Genomic DNA, 11,291 nt, shown 5'->3' on the forward strand with positions numbered 1-11,291 from the left:
CCAAGAAGGAGAAGCAGTCAGTTGCTTGAATCGTTGGCTCCAGTCGGTTTATGTGTACAGAGAGAGGAGACTTTCCCACCACCGCAGGCCCATGGATGGATAGAGGTTGAGGGCCTGTTCCTCTACCATAATATTACAATGGGTTATCAGAGGAACTATAGCCCCCCCCCCTATTCCTCTACCATAATATTACAATGGGTTATCAGAGGAACTATAGCCCCCCTGTTCCTCTACCATAATATTATAATAGTTGTCACAGAGGAACTACAGCCCCCTGTTTCTCTACCATAATATCATAATAGTTGTCACAGAGGAACTACAGCCCCCCCTGTTTCTCTACCATAATATCATAATAGTTGTCACAGAGGAACTACAGCCCCCCTGTTCCTCTACCATAATATTATAATAGTTGTCACAGAGGAACTATAGCCCCCCTGTTTCTCTACCATAATATTATAATAGTTGTCACAGAGGAACTACAGCCCCCCTGTTTCTCTACCATAATATTATAATAGTTGTCTGTGACAGTGGAGGGAGCGGGCCCGTGTTTCCCTGTCTGTGACAGTGGAGGGAGCGGGCCTGTGTTTCCCTGTCTGTCACAGTGGAGGGAGCGGGCCGTGTTTCCCTGTCTGTGACAGTGGAGGGAGCGGGCCCGTGTTTCCCTGTCTGTGACAGTGGAGGGAGCGGGCCCGTGTTTCCCTGTCTGTGACAGTGGAGGGAGCGGGCCCGTGTTTCCCTGTCTGTCACAGTGGAGGGAGCGGGCCCGTGTTTCCCTGTCTGTCACAGTGGAGGGAGCGGGCCCGTGTTTCCCTGTCTGTGACAGTGGAGGGAGCGGGCCCGTGTTTCCCTGTCTGTGACAGTGGAGGGAGCGGGCCCGTGTTTCCCTGTCTGTCACAGTGGAGGGAGCGGGCCCGTGTTTCCCTGTCTGTGACAGTGGAGGGAGCGGGCCCGTGTTTCCCTGTCTGTCACAGTGGAGGGAGCGGGCCCGTGTTTCCCTGTCTGTGACAGTGGAGGGAGCGGGCCCGAGTTTCCCTGTCTGTGACAGTGGAGGGAGCGGGCCCGTGTTTCCCTGTCTGTGACAGTGGAGGGAGCGGGCCCGTGTTTCCCTGTCTGTGACAGTGGAGGGAGCGTGTTGCTCTGCCATTTATCCCCTATTGTATCTGTGACTTAACATTCATCTTCATAGAGGTACTATAGGTTTTTCTGCTCTTGTCTCCTGTGTTGTCCTGCCCTGCCTCTGTCTATCCGCAGCTGAAAACACCATTATCAATGTCTGTGTCCTCAATGGCTCCCTATTCCGTACATAGTGCACTACTTCTGATCAGAGCTAGTGCGGTGTATATAAGGGAGGCAGATAGTCTACTGATTAGAGCGTTGGGCCAGTAACCAAAAGGTCGCCGATTCGAATACCCGAGCCGACCAAGGTGAAAAAACTATCTTGAACAAGGAACCTCATTTGGTTCAGAGGTGCTGTACTACTTACTGACCCTGTTAAACAACACCTGTCATACTACTATGACTGACCCTGTAAAACAACACCTATCATACTACTATGACTGACCTTGTAAAACAACACCTATCATACTACTATGACTGACCCTGTTAAACAACACCTATCACGCTGCTATGACTGACCCTGTAAAACAACACCTATCACACTACTATGACTGACCCTGTAAAACAACACCCATCATGACTGACCCTGTAAAACAACACCTATCATACTACTATGACTGACCCTGTGAAACAACACCTATCATACTACTATGACTGACCCTGTGAAACAACACCTATCATACTACTATGACTGACCCTGTAAAACAACACCTATCATACTACTATCACTGACCCTGTAAAACAACACCTATCATACTACTATGACTGACCCTGTAAAACAACACCTATCATACTACTATGACTGACCCTGTAAAACAACACCTATGACTGACCCTGTAAAACCACACATATCATACTACTATGACTGACCCTGTAAAACAACACCCATCATGACTGACCCTGTAAAACAACACCTATCATACTACTATGACTGACCCTGTAAAACAACACCTATCGTACTACTATGACTGACCCTGTAAAACAACACCTATCGTACTGCTATGACTGACCCTGTAAAACAACACCTATCGTACTGCTATGACTGACCCTGTAAAACAACACCTATCGTACTGCTATGACTGACCCTGTAAAACAACACCTATCGTACTGCTATGACTGACCCTGTAAAACAACACCTATCATACTACTATGACTGACCCTGTACAACAACACCTATCATACTACTATGACTGACCCTGTACAACAACACCTATCATACTACTATGACTGACCCTGTACAACAACACCTATCATACTACTATGACTGACCCTGTACAACAACACCTATCATACTACTATGACTGACCCTGTACAACAACACCTATCATACTACTATGACTGACCCTGTACAACAACACCTATCATACTACTATGACTGACCCTGTACAACAACAATCACTACTATGACTGATACAACAACACTATCATACTACTATGACTGACCCTGTACAACAACACCTATCATACTACTATGACTGACCCTGTACAACAACACCTATCATACTACTATGACTGACCCTGTACAACAACACCTATCATACTACTATGACTGACCCTGTACAACAACACCTATCATACTACTATGACTGACCCTGTACAACAACACCTATCATACTACTATGACTGACCCTGTACAACAACACCTATCATACTACTATGACTGACCCTGTACAACAACACCTATCATACTACTATGACTGACCCTGTACAACAACACCTATCATACTACTATGACTGACCCTGTACAACAACACCTATCATACTACTATGACTGACCCTGTACAACAACACCTATCATACTACTATGACTGACCCTGTACAACAACACCTATCATACTACTATGACTGACCCTGTACAACAACACCTATCATACTACTATGACTGACCCTGTACAACAACACCTATCATACTACTATGACTGACCCTGTACAACAACACCTACCATACTACTATGACTGACCCTGTACAACAACACCTATCATACTACTATGACTGACCCTGTACAACAACACCTATCATACTACTATGACTGACCCTGTACAACAACACCTATCATACTACTATGACTGACCCTGTACAACAACACCTATCATACTACTATGACTGACCCTGTACAACAACACCTATCATACTACTATGACTGACCCTGTACAACAACACCTATCATACTACTATGACTGACCCTGTACAACAACACCTATCATACTACTATGACTGACCCTGTACAACAACACCTACCATACTACTATGACTGACCCTGTACAACAACACCTATCATACTACTATGACTGACCCTGTACAACAACACCTATCATACTACTATGACTGACCCTGTACAACAACACCTATCATACTACTATGACTGACCCTGTACAACAACACCTATCATACTACTATGACTGACCCTGTACAACAACACCTATCATACTACTATGACTGACCCTGTACAACAACACCTATCATACTACTATGACTGACCCTGTACAACAACACCTATCATACTGACCCTGTACAACAACACCTATCATACTACTATGACTGACCCTGTACAACAACACCTATCATACTACTATGACTGACCCTGTACAACAACACCTATCATACTACTATGACTGACCCTGTACAACAACACCTATCGTACTACTATGACTGACCCTGTACAACAACACCTATCGTACTACTATGACTGACCCTGTACAACAACACCTATCGTACTACTATGACTGACCCTGTACAACAACACCTATCGTACTACTATGACTGACCCTGTACAACAACACCTATCGTACTACTATGACTGAACCTGTAAAACAACACCTATCATACTACTATGGCTGACCCTGTACAACAACACCTATCATACTACTATGGCTGACCCTGTACAACAACACCTATCATACTACTATGACTGACCCTGTACAACAACACCTATCGTACTGCTATGACTGACCCTGTAAAACAACACCTATCGTACTACTATGACTGACCCTGTAAAACAACACCTATCGTACTACTATGACTGACCCTGTAAAACAACACCTATCGTACTACTATGACTGACCCTGTAAAACAACACCTATCGTACTACTATGATTGACCCTGTAAAACAACACCTATCATACTGCTATGTCTGACCCTGTAAAACAACACCTATCGTACTGCTATGACTGACCCTGTAAAACAACACCTATCGTACTACTATGACTGACCCTCTAAAACCACACCTATCATACTACTATGACTGACCCTGTAAAACAACACCTATCATGACTGACCCTGTAAAACAACACCTATCCTACTACTATGACTGACCCTGTAAAACAACACCTATCATACTACTATGACTGATCCTGTAAAACAGCACCTATCATACTACTATGACTGATCCTGTAAAACAGCACCTATCATACTACTATGACTGACCCTGTAAAACAACACCTATCATACTACTATGACTGACCCTGTACAACAACACCTATCATACTACTATGACTGACCCTGTAAAACAACACCTATCATACTACTATGACTGACCCTGTAAAACAACACCTATGACTGACCCTGTAAAACCACACATATCATACTACTATGACTGACCCTGTAAAACAACACCCATCATACTGCTATGTCTGACCCTGTAAAACAACACCTATCGTACTGCTATGACTGACCCTGTAAAACAACACCTATCATACTACTATGACTGACCCTGTAAAACAACACCTATCATACTACTATGACTGACCCTGTAAAACAACACCTATCATACTACTATGACTGACCCTGTAAAACAACACCTATCATACTACTATGACTGACCCTGTACCACAACACCTATCATACTACTATGACTGACCCTGTAAAACAACACCTATCATACTGCTATGACTGACCCTGTAAAACAACACCTATCATACTACTATGACTGACCCTGTAAAACAACACCTATGACTGACCCTGTAAAACCACACATATCATACTGCTATGACTGACCCTGTAAAACAACACCTATCATACTACTATGACTGACCCTGTAAAACAACACCTATGACTGACCCTGTAAAACCACACATATCATACTACTATGACTGACCCTGTAAAACAACACCTATCATACTACTATGACTGACCCTGTAAAACCACACATTTCACTGCACCTATCTGGTTTATGTGACAATGAAACATATTTTTTTAGGGGATTCCATTTGGGATGTACACAATGTCATTGTTCACTGCTGTGAGACGATGTGTACGTCGTCAGTACTCTGTAGCGAGAGAGCATTTTATTTGGGGCGGGGCCAGAGGGGGCGGGGCCAGAAGGGGCAGAGGAATTCAAAGGCAGGGGGATGAAGCTTCTTTCAGGTAGTCTATTAAGTTCAGAGTAAGGGTGCTGCTTTGGGATCAGTTTTCCTTTTTTCCATCACAATGAATAAGAATACGTGGAGAGGGAGGACCTGATCCTAGATTAGCACTCCTACTCTGAGACTCTAGATAGACCTACATACAGCCCCAGACATGATGTTTAACCTAACCAATTCTCCGCTAAAGCGGAGGTCACAAACATATAGTAGAATTCCTGCTGACAAGTCAACATATATCGTTGAGAGTATTTAAATGCTCCTGTTATGTTGGTGTGGCGATGATTACCACTCAGATGCTTGGCAGGGGAACGTGACCCATTTTCCTATCTGTTACAAACACACAATCACACACTGGGACTTCCGTGCTCATAGAGCGATATAGAGCGTATGAGGAATGGTTGGCTGGTGATGACACCATGGGCATGAGATAAGGAATTACCATGCATTGTGTTTGAGTTTAAAAAAAAATCTATATGTAAAAAATTAAAAAAATATCAACGAAATCAAATAGAAGCCCAGTTAAAAATTAAACAGTAAAATCCAATCAAATAGACCATTGAAGTAAATTCAGTTCTCTCCATATCCAACTTGTCAGTCTCCAACCTGCCAGTCTGTAATAAGTGAGTCTCCAACACGCCAGTCTCCCTTCTCCAACCTGTCAGTCTCCAACACATCAATCTCCATAGCTGTTTTCTAGTCTTGACTTGAACACCCAGTTCAAAGCCTCCTTTGAGTTTGCTATCCCAAGCAGAGAGCTCTCTTCAAAGATGCTGCTCCAATTACACCAGTCAGTAGGTGTACACCACTGTGTTACACCATAGAACAGTGGAGGGAGGGGCCTGTAGCAGTGGGGTGGAGGGAGGGGCCTGTAGCAGTGGGGTGGAGGGAGGGGCCTGTAGCAGTGGGGTGGAGGGAGGGGCCTGTAGCAGTGGGGTGGAGGGAGGGGCCTGTAGCAGTGGGGTGGAGGGAGGGGCCTGTAGCAGTGGGGGTGGAGGGAGGGGCCTGTAGCAGTGGGGTGGAGGGAGGGGCCTGTAGCAGTGGGGTGGAGGGAGGGGCCTGTACTGCTACCAGGAACACATCGACAACAGCCACCCTCGAAGCAGCGTTACCCATCGCTCCACAAAAGTAGGGTAGGTACTGCTATAGGTGGACAGGGTAGGTACTGCCATAGGTGGACTGGGTAGGGTAGGTACTGCTATAGTTGGACTGGGTAGGGTTGGTACTGCTATAGGTGGACTGGGTAGGGTAGGTACTGCTATAGGTGGACTGGGTAGGGTTGGTACTGCTATAGGTGGACAGGGTAGGGTTGGTACTGCTATAGGTGGACTGGGTAGGGTAGGTACTGCTATAGGTGGACTGGGTAGGGTAGGTACTGCCATAGGTGGACTGGGTAGGGTAGGTACTGCTATAGTTGGACTGGGTAGGGTTGGTACTGCTATAGGTGGACTGGGTAGGGTAGGTACTGCTATAGGTGGACTGGGTAGGGTTGGTACTGCTATAGGTGGACAGGGTAGGTACTGCCATAGGTGGACTGGGTAGGGTTGGTACTGCTATAGGTGGACTGGGTAGGGTTGGTACTGCTATAGGTGGACTGGGTAGGGTAGGTACTGCTATAGGTGGACTGGGTAGGGTTGGTACTGCTATAGTTGGACTGGGTAGGGTTGGTACTGTTATAGTTGGACAGGGTAGGGTTGGTACTGCTATAGTTGGACAGGGTAGGGTTGGTACTGCTATAGTTGGACAGGGTAGGGTTGGTACTGCTATAGGTGGACTGGGTAGGGTTGGTACTGCTATAGTTGGACTGGGTAGGGTTGGTACTGCTATAGTTGGACTGGGTAGGGTTGGTACTGCTATAGTTGGACTGGGTAGGGTTGCTACTGCTATAGTTGGACAGGGTAGGGTTGGTACTGCTATAGGTGGACAGGGTAGGTACTGCTATAGTTGGACTGGGTAGGGTTGGTACTGCTATAGGTGGACAGGGTAGGGTTGGTACTGCTATAGGTGGACAGGGTAGGTACTGCTATAGTTGGACTGGGTAGGGTTGGTACTGCTATAGGTGGACAGGGTAGGGTTGGTACTGCTATAGTTGGACTGGGTAGGGTTGGTACTGCTATAGTTGGACTGGGTAGGGTTGCTACTGCTATAGGTGGACTGGGTAGGGTTGGTACTGCTATAGGTGGACAGGGTAGGGTTGGTACTGCTATAGTTGGACTGGGTAGGGTTGCTACTGCTATAGTTGGACAGGGTAGGGTTGGTACTGCTATAGTTGGACAGGGTAGGGTTGGTACTGCTATAGGTGGACAGGGTAGGTACTGCTATAGTTGGACTGGGTAGGGTTGGTACTGCTATAGGTGGACAGGGTAGGGTTGGTACTGCTATAGGTGGACAGGGTAGGTACTGCTATAGGTGGACTGGGTAGGGTTGGTACTGCTATAGGTGGACAGGGTAGGTACTGCTATAGTTGGACTGGGTAGGGTTGGTACTGCTATAGGTGGACAGGGTAGGGTTGGTACTGCGGAGTGGTTGCAGGTTGAGTAGGGTTGGTATTTTTAAAAGATGTAATGTATTGTGATAGAATACATCTCGTGGCTCTTTTGGATACTTCAGATTATCACAGGGGTCTGTCATTATCTCTGGTCTTCTGTGTGGCCTTATCACATGTCAAATAAAACAATAGAAGCTGTTAAACATGATCCTAAATATTAACCATCAACTTAGTGAAAACCAAATATCCTTTTTAAAAATATATATTTTAACACTTTTTAATTTATTTTACACCGTCCGTCTGTATTTGTACCATCTGGTCGATCTACTAGAAACTCAACGACAATATAGATATAATAGATTCATTGTGTGTGTGTGTGTGTGTGTGTGTGTGTGTGTGTGTGTAAGAAAGAAATCATGTGTAAATGACCAAAATGGGGATAGATTGCCCTCGATTTTCTATTTTATTATTAAAATGAGTGAAGTGTGTGTGTGCTCTACCAGACTTTCTGCAACTCTAATTTTGGGTGTAGGAGGTTAGCGTGTTACTCATTTTCACTCAACATGACTAAGCAGTTCTCCTGAAGGTTTTTGGCTGATGTTTGAGTTTGTCATGTGTAGTTAGTGTAGGAAGACATGGGCTGTGTGTGTAGGAGGAGGAAAAGTTTTGGCTTTAGTCACCTTCATAGCATTTCTATTTGGGACATTTTAGATTTCCAGGAACACCTCTTTCACTGGAGTGGCTTCCATGATCATCCATGTCAATAGGGCAACAAGCATCGGTGCTTTCATTCATTCATATTGGTTTACAGACAGAGGCTGGCTATAGGAACAGTCTCAACCAATCGGGGATGCTGTATAAACCATCTAAACCAATCTGTGGCCTTTAATGTTGTAGTGGGTGTGGTGATACTGGTGATTTGTCACCACAGATGATTTGGCGGCGGGTCAGGGGAGGAGGCGCGGCGGGTCAGGGAGGAGGCGCGGCGGGTCAGGGGAGGAGGCGCGGCGGGTCAGGGGAGGAGGCGCGGCGGGTCAGGGGAGGAGGCGCGGCGGGTCAGGGGAGGAGGCGCGGCGGGTCAGGGGAGGAGGCGCGGCGGGTCAGGGGAGGAGGCGCGGCGGGTCAGGGGAGGAGGCGCGGCGGGTCAGGGTGAACTAAAACGCTACAGTTGTCAATAACTGTTGTCCCCACTGGAGTCCTGTTCTAATGATCAGTAAACCCACTGAGCCCTGGGTTACTAAGGCTTTTACCTCTTCCTCTTGTGGAAGGGCTTTTCCCTCTCTGAACATCCTCTGTGCTGCTGTACAGACTGTTCCTCTGGGGTTTTTAGTGTGTGTGTGTGTGTGTGCGTGTGCGTGTGTGTGTCGAGGTCGATGAGGACACGGAAGAGGACACACTGTTATCACGTTAGAAACCTTTTAGCAGTAAACATCTTCCTCCGTAGGCAATCGAGATGTGACACCCTATTCCCTATTTAGTACACTACTTTTGACCAGGGCCCATAGGGGATAAATAGGATGCCATGTGGCCCTCCGCCCCAGTAGCTGCCTGCAGCAGTAGATGTGTTCTTAGTTATTCCACTCAGGTATCACTTTGGATGGCTCAGTTGGTTGCTAGCAATGCCAAGGTTGTGTGTTCAATTCCTGCAGGGATACACATACAAAAAAAATTAATGAACTCACTGCACTGTAGAAAAAAAACACGAAAAAAAAAAAAACACAAAAAAAAAACAGGCTGAAGACAGGCTCGAAGAAAGACAGAAGAAATGGAAGATACATGAAATCAGACAAGAAAGCGAAAGAAACAAAGATCAAAGAAAATCAGGAAGAAACAAAGAGGAAAACGAAACACACACAGAAAATCAGAGAAAGAGAAAACACAAACAGAAGAAGATACAGCAGAAAGCAAATCAAAAATCAAAGAAGAAAAAGTCAAGGAAAAGACAAACATGAAGAAAAACATCAGAGAAAGGAGATCAGAAGAAGACAATCAGGAAAGAGTCGAAACAGCAAAACAGAAAGACGAGATCGAAAGATCAAAGACAAAACAAAGCAGAAGAAGAAGAAAGATAAACAGACGAAGATCAGAGAAAGAAGAGACAAGAAAGAAACAGAGCAGGAAGATCAGCAAACAAAGAAGAAGCAGATCGAAAGAAAGAAAAGAAAGAAACAAAAGCAAAGAAAATCAAGCAAAGACAGAGAAGAAAAGAGTCAAGAAGGAGCAAAAGATCAGGAAAAAAGATAGAAAGAAACACAGACGAGAAAACGAAAAATCAGTGAAGAAGATGAGAAGAGTCAAGAAAAGCGAAAGACAGAAAGAACGAAAACAAGACAAAACAAGGAAAAGAAAAACAGAAGACAGAAAGAAACGAAAGAAAAAGGAAGATCAAAGAAAACGAACAAACAAGCAGAAAGACAAAGAAAATCAAAGAAAACAAAAAGAAACAGAAAAACAAAGAAAAGAAATCAGCACAAAGATCAAACAAAAAGCAAAAACAAGAAAGAAAGAACAAGACGAAAACAAACAAAAGAAAGAGAAACAAGAGAAACAGAGAAAGAAAGAAACAAACAAAGAAAAAGCAGAAAAAGAAAACAAACAAGGAAATCAAAGAGAAGAAGAAACCAGAAGAAAACAGAAGAAAAACAAAGACAAGAAGAGAGAGGAAGAAACAGAAAAAGAAAGACAAGAAAGCGAAAGGAAACAGAAGAGACAGAGCAAACAAGAAACAAAGAAACAAAGACAAGAAAAGAACAAAGAAAACAAAGAAAGATCAAGGAGAGAAAAAAGAAAAAGATCAAAAAGACAGAAGAAAGCAAAAAGGAACACAAAAAACACAATAAAAAAAACAAAACAAAAACAAATACAAAAACCACAAAAAAAACTAACAAGCTCAAAAACAAAAAACAAGACCAAAACAACCAACGAAAAAAAAAACAATAAAAAAAAAAAAAAACAAAAAAAAAACCAAAATAAAAACCAAAAACTAAAAGTCAAAAGAAGAAACCCACTAAAAGACAAAAAAAAACACTAGAAAAAAAAAAAACACCAAATAACAAAAAACAAACACCAAAATGACAAAAAAGAAAAAAAAAAAAAAGACAAAAAACAAAAAACACAAAAAAAAACAAAAATAAGGGGAAAAACCCTAAAAAAAAACAATTAAAAACAAAAAGAACAAACTACAAAAAAAAGAACAACAAAAAACAAAAAAACACCGTAATAAAAAGCGACAAACCAAGAAACAAAAAAACAAATACGAAAAAACACCGAGAAAAAGAGCAAACCAAAAAAAACACAAAAAAAAAACCAAACAGAAAAAAAAACAAAA

General features: G+C 43.7%; 1 protein-coding gene across 3 annotated transcripts in view; it reads left to right on the forward strand.

The window, feature by feature from the left end:
* The window catches only part of LOC112266214 (rho guanine nucleotide exchange factor TIAM1-like), a 209,093-nt gene that overhangs the window by 10,158 nt on the left and 187,644 nt on the right, over positions 1 to 11,291 (forward strand). The window lies entirely within an intron of this gene.

This window comes from Oncorhynchus tshawytscha, linkage group LG13 (assembly GCF_018296145.1).
Source record: "Oncorhynchus tshawytscha isolate Ot180627B linkage group LG13, Otsh_v2.0, whole genome shotgun sequence".
NCBI lineage: Eukaryota > Metazoa > Chordata > Actinopteri > Salmoniformes > Salmonidae > Oncorhynchus > Oncorhynchus tshawytscha.